The sequence below is a fragment of the Podarcis raffonei genome, chromosome Z (genome assembly GCF_027172205.1).
Source record: "Podarcis raffonei isolate rPodRaf1 chromosome Z, rPodRaf1.pri, whole genome shotgun sequence".
Lineage (NCBI taxonomy): Eukaryota > Metazoa > Chordata > Lepidosauria > Squamata > Lacertidae > Podarcis > Podarcis raffonei.
The window spans coordinates 48567266-48577110 of record NC_070621.1 but is presented as its reverse complement, the minus strand read 5'-3'; the positions used below and the strand labels follow the sequence as shown (position 1 = coordinate 48577110).

Here is a 9845-nt window from a genome sequence, read left to right as displayed (position 1 = left end):
GCAGTGCTAGTTGAACATTCACCAGCAGCCTCCCCCTCTTCCCTATCATGTTCTTCATCTTCCAGTTGAGTCAAGTCCATAAATGATGATAAAGCATCAACAAATTCATCTGTGTCAAATTCGGTCTGCTCCTCTTGCTCCTCCGGATCCTCCGGATCCTCTTGCCCCTCCGGATCCTCTTGCCCCTCCGGATCCTCTTGCCCCTCCTGATCCCCTTGCCCCTCCTGATCCTCCTGATCCCCTTGCCCCTCCTGATCCTCTTGCCCCTCTGGATCCTCTTGCCCCTCCTGATCCCCCTGATCCCCTTGCCCCTCCTGATCCTCCTGATCCTCTTGCCCCTCCGGATCCTCTTGCCCCTCTTGCCCCTCCTGATCCTCTTGCCCCTCCTGATCCTCCTGATCCCCTTGCCCCTCCTGATCCTCCTGATCCTCTTGCCCCTCCGGATCCTCTTGCCCCTCTTGCCCCTCTTGATCCTCTTGCCCCTCCTGATCCTCTTGCCCCTCCTGATCCTCCTGATCCCCTTGCCCCTCCTGATCCTCCTGATCCTCTTGCCCCTCCGGATCCTCTTGCCCCTCTTGCCCCTCCTGATCCTCTTGCCCCTCCTGATCCTCTTGCCCCTCCTGATCCTCTTGCCCCTCCTGATCCTCTTGCCCCTCCTGATCCTCCTGATCGCTTTCTAGAGTTGCTGCCAACATTGGGAACAGAGCATCCATATCATCCTCCCTTGCCAGGGATACGTCTACAAACTGATCATCTCCATCTTCATACAATTCTTCAATTTCTTCAAGCACGTCAAACACTGCCAGGGCTTCTTCTTCCCCCTCAACAGGAGAGTCAATACTGGTGCCAGCTGCTCCCCCATCCGAAGGCTGTGGGCCAGTCTCTGCTTTTCCTTCCTCTTTACTGTGAAATAAAAGTAATAGCAATAATGATAATTATAATAATTAATAATAATAATTTATTATTTATACCTCGTCCATCTGGTGCATCTGGTAATTAAGATATGTTTGTAAAATAGAAGGCCCTCTAAAAGAACTGCTATAATCATGGGGAGGGGGTAATTAAAAAGCAATTAAACATTGAGAAAATTAGAACTATATACATATAGAATCTCGTGGGTGCCAGTTAAAGTATTTCATTTTAATTGCTCAAACTATATAAAAAGGGGGCTAGCTGACAATTGAGAAGTGCTGAAAAACTAATTATAGGAGAAGCCAATCTACTAAAATGACTATTTTCTATATGTTATAAAACATTAATCAACATTTTATTCACTTCTTTTAAGCAAACCCTTGTGGATGGTGGGAATCAAACTGGCAAATAAAGAAGGAAAGCTGGTCAAAGAGACCATACAAGTCTTCATTGGCTTTGACAAAGGAACGTCCTCTCAAGTCAGCCATGGCTGGTGCTTGACCCTCAGGCCGCTGTCCTTCACAAGACCAACTCCTGTATGCTAGAGGGGCTGTGCAGGCCTTGGTATGTCCAAAAACAAGTGGTGGGACTACCCCAACAAAGCAACTTTTTGGAATAGTATTTCACTTATTTGGCTCTACCTGATGTATTTACAGGAGAAACAATGCATTTAGTAAGTAAGGACTTATATATCTGTTATATATCTGTTATATATACCAGTTTGTGGGATAATTCTTCTAATAGCACTGTTTGCGAAATCTGCTATTAGAAGAATTATCCCACAAACGGAAAGTTGCAAGAGGTCAAAGTAATCATGGCAATTTCTATGCAATTTGATATTTCTTTTTGCTTATTTATTTATTATTTATTTATTTATTTTATTTTATAAAATGAATATACTACTAGAGGGTGGGGTGGGGGGACTCAAAGCAGTTTACAAAAAAACAACAACCCCACAAACCCATAAAAACATCATTAAACATTTTACAACCATAGTGTAAAACATACAGAAAGTTAATGAGGTTCAGGTAATGGGGTACATAACAAAGGAGTTATCTCAGTTTATAATATAGTTGAGCTTTCATAAATAAATACTTATTTTCAGGCTGGCATACACACTATCCAAACTCTATAGCAAAGAAAGTAAAATAATATATTTTCGAAATAAATAAATAACAGCTATTTTCAAAAAACGTGTGAATCATAACAAACCTGTTTTCATTCATCATGTTTTTGGTAATGTTAATAATTGTGATTCTTTTCTTCTTCTCCTTTCTATTTTCTGTTGAAGATTCAATAAAAATAAAAATAAAAGATAAAATTAAAACATGTCCGTTTAGGCAATCCTATCAAGATATGTAGGATATTGAAATGTTTTTGGCTCATCATTGATTTTAATGATTATTCTTTGAATGTTTAAATACTTGTTTTTAACAGTTTTCACATCTAAAGTCATTGTTGTATTCCCCCCCCCCCGTAAATCGCTTTGAAATGATATGTTTATACAGTCACGCAGTGCTTAAACTTTAAGGAAAATAAAATAAATAAAATAATTCTTGTGGAGTACCATACGGGGGTGGTTTCTTTCAATGGTATTTAATGCATTCATTGGAAATATTTCTATACCGCCACTCCTGGCATCTGGTTCCCGAATGGTTTGCACAATTTCAACAGACAGGTTCCATCAATAGGAGCCTGAGCTAAGTGGCTCTTGAGGTTCCCTCCAGCTCTGAGATTCAACCATTCACTTTTATCCTGCCTGGACGAGCCTAAGATTACAATAAGCAAAACTCTACCTCTGTTCTCGTCGCCAAACTGCACTGGTCCACCAAAACGAAACTTTTTGCCAATTTGCTGCCCGCTCCAGAGACTTTGCAGAACAACTTTCACCAGCCTCCACCTAAAACATTTGGAGAACAAATGTTTTTCAGATTTGAAAATAAGGGATCAGCAGCCTCACCTGTTCCGGGGACAGTCTACGGGATATCTAACAATCCGGGATAGCAGCGGGAAACAGCGCTGGAATAAGGGAAATTCCCGCAAAAAAAGGGAAGGTTGACAGCTATGAGGGGAATAAGGAGGCTCAACTACAGGCAAACGGCAACGGGGCAAACCACGCATAAGCGAAAGCAAACAGACTCCTATGAAGGGCAGCGGTTGCTGCCAGCTCATTTGCAGCACATTCGAGAAGCTAAGAAACTGCGAAGGACGCCCCAAGCTTGCATGTATGCACACTCACCCTCCCCACGAAAATAAATATTTTGTGGCGCTTTTTCCGAGTTTAATTTGCTTTGCTGTGGCGTGGGGAGATGATCCGTGTTCAAGTCTCCTTGCAAGGAGAGAGGGGAAGACTCAACAGAAGGTTTCTTTTAAACCTAATTGGGGACAGCTGAGGATCGGAAAGTTAAATCTTCCAACACCAAACCACCACCACCCCAAAATCACCCCTTCCTTGTTGCAAAACAGAAGTCCTCTTCCAAGTCGCCATGGAAGCGCAGAGAGCGGGTGCTACAGGGACCAGGGCAGGCGACACACAGCTAACTCGAATATTAGGGCACAAGGAAGCCCGACCCCAGCGTTTTATTCCCGGTCCCCCATGCATGCGTATCCTTTCAAGTTCTTAGGCGCATAAACTTTTGCAATTGTTTAAGTTCGAGCAGGTGCCGATTCCCACCACAGTCGCTCCACGCGCGCACGCGCACATCCCTTCGGAACAGCATCCCGGCGCATACGCATCTTTGGATGCTCATCTTTAGGACCTGAATAATTGGGGCTTCAGTTGAAATGCTATCCCTACCGCATAGAAAAACCTATGTGTTTCCATCCCGCCCGGACCGTTTGCTCCGCTTCGATGACAAATGGTCTCGGAGGCTTCCGTTTGGCGCCAAGGGGCAGTGGGAGCAGCGGGGGCGCTTTCCTGCAAGGTGGGAGCCCCCTCCAAATGCACTTCTGGAAGTCCCTGCGGAGGATTCTGAACGCGAGTCAGCCCGGGTGAACCGAGGAGGCTCCTGGAGCTCTCAGTCTTACCTTTTTCTCTCCTCAGATTCCGAATCTCCGTCCGCAGAAGCTGCTTCAGTTTGCCTCCCGCTCGCTACCGAGTCAGTTCAGCTGCTGAACTGTCCTGGGCGAGGCTCCTCAAACCACCTGAAACAAAGCCTGTCTTGTCATTGGTCCAAAGGCTCTACCAATAGAAATTCAGCAGACACCTTCAGCGTTCACCTTAAAGAAAAACTTGCGGGAAACTTTATTGTATAGCACTAGCTTCTGCCTGCAATTAAGGATACATCTTCCCAGAAGAGGGGTTTTCTTATTGCAACGTTCTTAGAATCATAGAGTTGGGCGGTACAACAAGAATCCATGACAGATAACCACCCAACCTCTGCTGAAAAACTTCCCAGGAAGTGGATTCTCTTTCTTTGGAGGTTTTTACGCAGAAGTTGGTCATCTGTCACGGATGCTTTAGTTTGGATTCCTGCATTGCGGGGGGTTGGGCTAGATGACCCTCGGGACCCTTTCCAGCTCTACAGTTCTAGGATTCTAAGGGCGTGAGAAGCCTCCCCTCTCCCAACTAGCTAAACCAGTGGTTCTCAAACTGTTTTCTCTGGGCTACACTTTCAGAATGAAAATTTGCTCATGCTAAAAAAATATACTGAAAAACAAAAAGAAACAACGCTTAGCTGTGCTTAATTTACAACACAGAACACAGCTGCTATATAATATGATCACGAAGCATCCAGAAAGTGTGAAACAATGAAGCTACATAACAACATGAATTATTCCCAAAATAAAATTAAAAACAAGCCTCTTACATATGTACCCTAAGTATATATACAAACTGAATGGGAGGTGTGAAGTTGCTTTTGTCAGGTAATGTCATTTATAAGACAAAATTTGAGACAAACTCTCATCTCCTCAACAACACAATCCCCGCTTCTGATCTTTCGTATTTGTCAGAGTTGAAAATCTCTGTTGACAACAATATGTAATGGAGAACAGTAGAATAGCCTATGTTTTTGAAGAGAGGCTTGGACACTGTTTTTGGTTATGTATATGGGGGGATGCTTTGCTATGCCATGCCATGCTGCACTGACATGTTTACATGTTACATGTTTACATGTTACTTTGAATCTTTATTTTATTATTTATTAAATTTGTATACCGCCCCATCCCGCAGGTCTCAGGGCAGTTCACAACATAAAATTACGATTTAAAAAGCACAAAATACGTAATAATAATTAAAAACCTACAAAGACAACCCAATAATCCCCTTTTCTACAACACATTTTAAAATGGCAGGGGATATCAAACAGCCAAAGACCTGGTTTTTGTCTGGCGCCCAAACCTCCCTGGGGAGAGCATTCCACAGACAGGGAGCCACTGCAGAAAAGACCCGTTCCCCTGTCGCCACCCTCCGGACCTCTCAAGGAGGAGGCACACGAAGAAGGGCCTGATGAACGCAGGGCCCAGATTGGTTCATACGAAGAGAGACGGTATTTGAGGAATTGCGGTCCTGAGCCATTTATAGCTTCATAGGTCAAAACCAGCACTTCGAATTGGCCGGGAAGGCAGCTGAGGTTTACTCGTGAGGAAACCCAACTGAAAATAGTGCGAATGAGTTCTGAGTAAGCATGGATAGGTACCTGCTGTGAATCTGAAAGACTGGCTGACGCAAGGGAGCAGAGCAACCGCAGAAAGGAAAAATTAAAAATTAGTATGAAATCAAAATGTCTATGCCGCAGTAACTCTCCCACGATTTCTCCTCTTCAAATTAAAGAAAACTGCTTGCGCCATCACCAGCATCAAGTACGAGGCACGAAAAAATAGAATAACATACATTCATAGAGCTTTAACATACATTAGCTTAGAAATCCTGATAGCAGTCGTACATAGGTTGGTATGGTGTTTATTATTCCCATACAAATTGGTGGACTGACAGCTTAGGGGTGAAAAGAGGGGAGGGAAAAGTTAGCAAGGAAAAGTTTCCTCCCTCATGCTATCGTTCCCTCCCCTCTTTCCCCCTTTAACCCCCCCCCCCCAATATGGCATTTACTTTACTTGCACACTGCAGCACGTCATTGCCAAATTCTTGGTTGTGTGTCTCTGTGTTAGAATCAAAGAATCGTAGAGTTAGAAGCGATCGGGGACCTCGAGGGTCATCTAGTCCAACCCCCTGCAATGCAGGATTCTTTCAACCAACATGGGACCCGAACCCGCTACCCTGCATCTCATGTTCTATGGAATGAGCCATGCCAGCCATGTTGCAGTGCAAGGCTATCCAGAAGTAATCGCCGCTGTGATCAGTGGGACTTAAGTGCCAGAAAACGGATCTAGGACTGCGGACAGTGCACATTTTAAAATGCATGCTTTTTACAGTACAGTGGTACCTCGGGTTAAGTACTTAATTCCTCCCAGAGGTCCGTTCTTAACCTGAAATTGTTCTTAACCTGAAGCACCACTTTAGCTAATGGGGCCTCCTGCTGCCGCCGCACCGCCGGAGCACAATTTCTGTTCTCATCCTGAAGCAAAGTTCTTAACCTGAAGCACTATTTCTGGGTTAGCGGAGTCTGTAACCGGAAGCGTATGTAACCTGAGGTACCACTGTAGTTTGTTAATTTTTTTTTTACAGTTTTTACCTTTTTTACAGTTTTGCCTTTCTAAGCTAAAGGGCCAGATCGCTCCGCCCCAACTTGCCAACCCCTTTTCTGCTCTTAGGCTGAACGGGGTTAATTCAGAGGGCTAATCGGCGGAAGACAGGGATGAGTGAGGGGCATGGAGGAACACATTTCCCCTGGAGGAAGTCCCTTTGCAGTCGGTGGGGCTTACTTCAGTGCGTGAGCCTGAGTCGTTAGCTGTGCTAGTCAGTGAGGAACGCAAGATGGGTTTTCCTTCCTCCGCCAAGGAGAGATGGGCAAAAGGTTTGCCAACTGGAAGGCACAGACAGCAGACCCGCCGGCTTCTGCTTCTGAAACTCCGGAGCAGCCCCAAGGTCAGAAGTGCCCCCTCTTCCTCCTGCAAAGCTGCAGGGTGCTCAGAGCAAAGGACGCGCAGCGGGGCTGATAGAGCGGATAGCAAGGCGAGACCTTGATGCTGATCACGGAAACGCGTTGCTAGCCAGGTGTTGATACGAAGCTTAATCGGAGTGCAGTGACGACCTAACGATGCTGCCGAAAGTACATGAAAAAAGAGAGAGAGAGAAGCAGAGCGCAGCTGTTCTCCTTATTTCTGCCAGAAACTGTAATAGAAGGGAGTGGCCGCGGTTTGACGGTCTGCTTATGAAGGGTCCATGTAGGGTTTTAAAAATGTGCAACGTGACTCTAGATCTGAAATACAAACAGGCAATCAGAAATCAGGAAGACCAAAATTTTGATAAGGAATGGGGGAAATTTCTAATTTATCTTAAAAATCATTGTAAACAGTTAAAATCGTTAGTAGGATTGGAATAACACTTGTAGTTTAATTTTGGATATAATGGAGGTGCAAAAGATTTGGATTATTATAAAAGATGTAGGAGGAAATGACTAACAATAGGGCCCACAAAGGGGAGGAGGGAAGTTCAGGAGATTCTTTGGAATCTTGTTTTTATCATGTATGTTGGATATGTGATTGCAAAACTTTAATTTGGAAAACCATATATATATATATAATATATATAAAATATAATATAATATATGAAATATAATATATATATAAAATATTGTATGAAATACAAATAGGCAGAAGCTGTATGGACACAAAGTCGGGGGGCCAACTTTAATAAAATATTGGGGGGGCTGGTAAGCTCCACCCCGAATAATTGATCACAAGATGCAATGCTTGCACACTGTTTGAATGAGGATCCCCCTCAAATATTTTGTTGGGGGGGGCGAAGGGTGTGTTTTCTTGTAAGAGCCTTTTCTACTCACTAAAACTCCATGTGTTGCATTTTTAGTTTAAAATTCTCTTTTGCCTATAGAGGGCAACCAAGTCCTTATCGTTTTAACTCTGGGAGACTGATTACAACAGGTAGAATCCATAGCTTGATAACTTTAAAGCAAACTTATAAGAAATGTACATCTGAACTATTATTATTCTGAGTGGTTATCACAAACCATTGTTTCCTTGCCTTTGCCATAAGCATACTCGTATGCATGACTCGTATGGTATCATTTACTCTGTTTGGTTCATCCACTACACTCTTTCCTGGAAACACACTTATTTTTCACCTCTGAAATACTGGGGAAATTGAATACACCACAGCATTAATGCTCCCCATGCAGTAGCATCACAGAACTAATAATGCAGAATAAATTCACCACAAATGTACTATGATTATGTCAAGTGCAGAATACACCCACAATAAAATACCAGTCTGGAGGGGCCTAAAGAATAAAACAAATACCCCTGACTAAAATTAACAACACCCCATTATTGAAACAATGAAATAAATCAAGCATAATTCAAGACTCTAAAAGTGTGTTTAAGAAAAACAAACACCAGTGCTCAGATACCCATTGAGACTAGCAATTGATGAAGCAGCAAGAGAATCAAAGTCTTGCTTTAAAAAATGAAAACCTTAAAATGTCAGAACACAGATAAAGAGGAAGATGAGCTAACTTCTTTGGGCAGGAAGCTCCCCAGGTGAGGTGATGCCACAGACAAAGCCCTCCCACACATTCCCTTGGACTGTAACCCTCCTGCATGTGAAGCAAGCGCTCTGTGCCCCTTTGTAACAACCTTCTGCAACCTGCTGCCCTTCAGATATTTTGGACTACAACTCCCATCAGACACTCCCCCCCCCCATCCTAGATGATGTTTATGATATTAATTCTTTACCCCTAGAGGAGCCACAGGAACCCACTATTTGCCACAAAACCAGAGCAAACAGCAATCCACAGAAAACCCATTGGCTCCAATTCAGTGGTAAAGGTGGAGTTTTCCTGGGGAAAGCAGGGGGGTGGGTGGGAATGCTCAGACACAGACCTGGGAAGCCAAGACCTGTGCCTAGAAAGGCAGAGCAAAGGTAAGTGTGAATGAGCCCTAAGACTCAAGGGGGAGGAATTCCAAAGAGGAGGTGTCATGACACTAACTGCTCAATTCCTCTATTGGTGACCTCCTCAAGGAATCCCCTTATAGGTTGGTACCTGCAGGTGGCCCTCACCTGCAGAGTGCAGTGGTCAATTTGGTATAGAAGGGGTGAGATGCTCTTTTAGGTTTCCTGGTCTCAACTGGTATACACAACCAAAACCAGGACATCAGCATTGACTGCTTACTCAGGTTGTCAGTTGAGGAGCATCCCAGACTGGCAGTGTTCACTGGGCTGTTTGAGGGGTGAGATGCTCCCTTTCAGTCATTTGTCTTAATAATAATTTTTAAAAAGCATCCTCTGCAAACCATCTGCAAACCTTCTGATATTGCCCCACTGGTTGTTTTTCAAAAGCAACGTGATTATCAGTCTGGTTTTGGACTACAATTCCTATCAGCCTGAGATAACTGAGTATGACATTTCAGTTCAAAACCTCTGAAGCACACCAGGTTGGCAAAGGCTCATCTTTATGATAAAAGTATACCTACAAATTGGAAGTTCTTTTTTCAGTCGCTTAATATTGCTGTGTCTATTTTACCTTTGTTTTTTTGACCCGGATTTGGTGTAAGAAGAATCCATTATGTTTGTTTGCTTTTACAAAAGAAAAGAAAGCAAGGATTCCAGCATTAACGGGGCACCCATTTCTTCCTGCATTGCAGGAGGGTTGGACTTGATGAGCCTCAGAGTGCCTTCCAACTCTACTGTTCTGATTCTGAGAGTTCCCACACTGTGCATAATTGGCTTAAATCCCCTTTTAAGCATTGCATTGTTTTGGGGTTTCAGAGATACCAGCAATATATAAAACCGCTTCTTATCTTCTTTGTCTTCTTTTTCACATGAAAGAGTAAAAAGTTTCAGAGTTTCACTAATT

At 43.6% G+C, this 9845-nt stretch overlaps 1 long non-coding RNA gene across 1 annotated transcript; it reads right to left on the bottom strand.

Moving 5' to 3' along the window:
* Positions 1–640: 640 nt before the first annotated feature.
* On the bottom strand, positions 641–4021 carry LOC128406685 (uncharacterized). The gene is made up of 4 exons (XR_008328577.1): positions 3940–4021; positions 2709–2812; positions 2125–2194; positions 641–903 (listed from the first exon to the last, which is right to left on the bottom strand). It is a non-coding gene; the product is annotated as an uncharacterized LOC128406685 (long non-coding RNA).
* Between the last annotated feature and the right edge of the window lie 5824 nt (positions 4022–9845).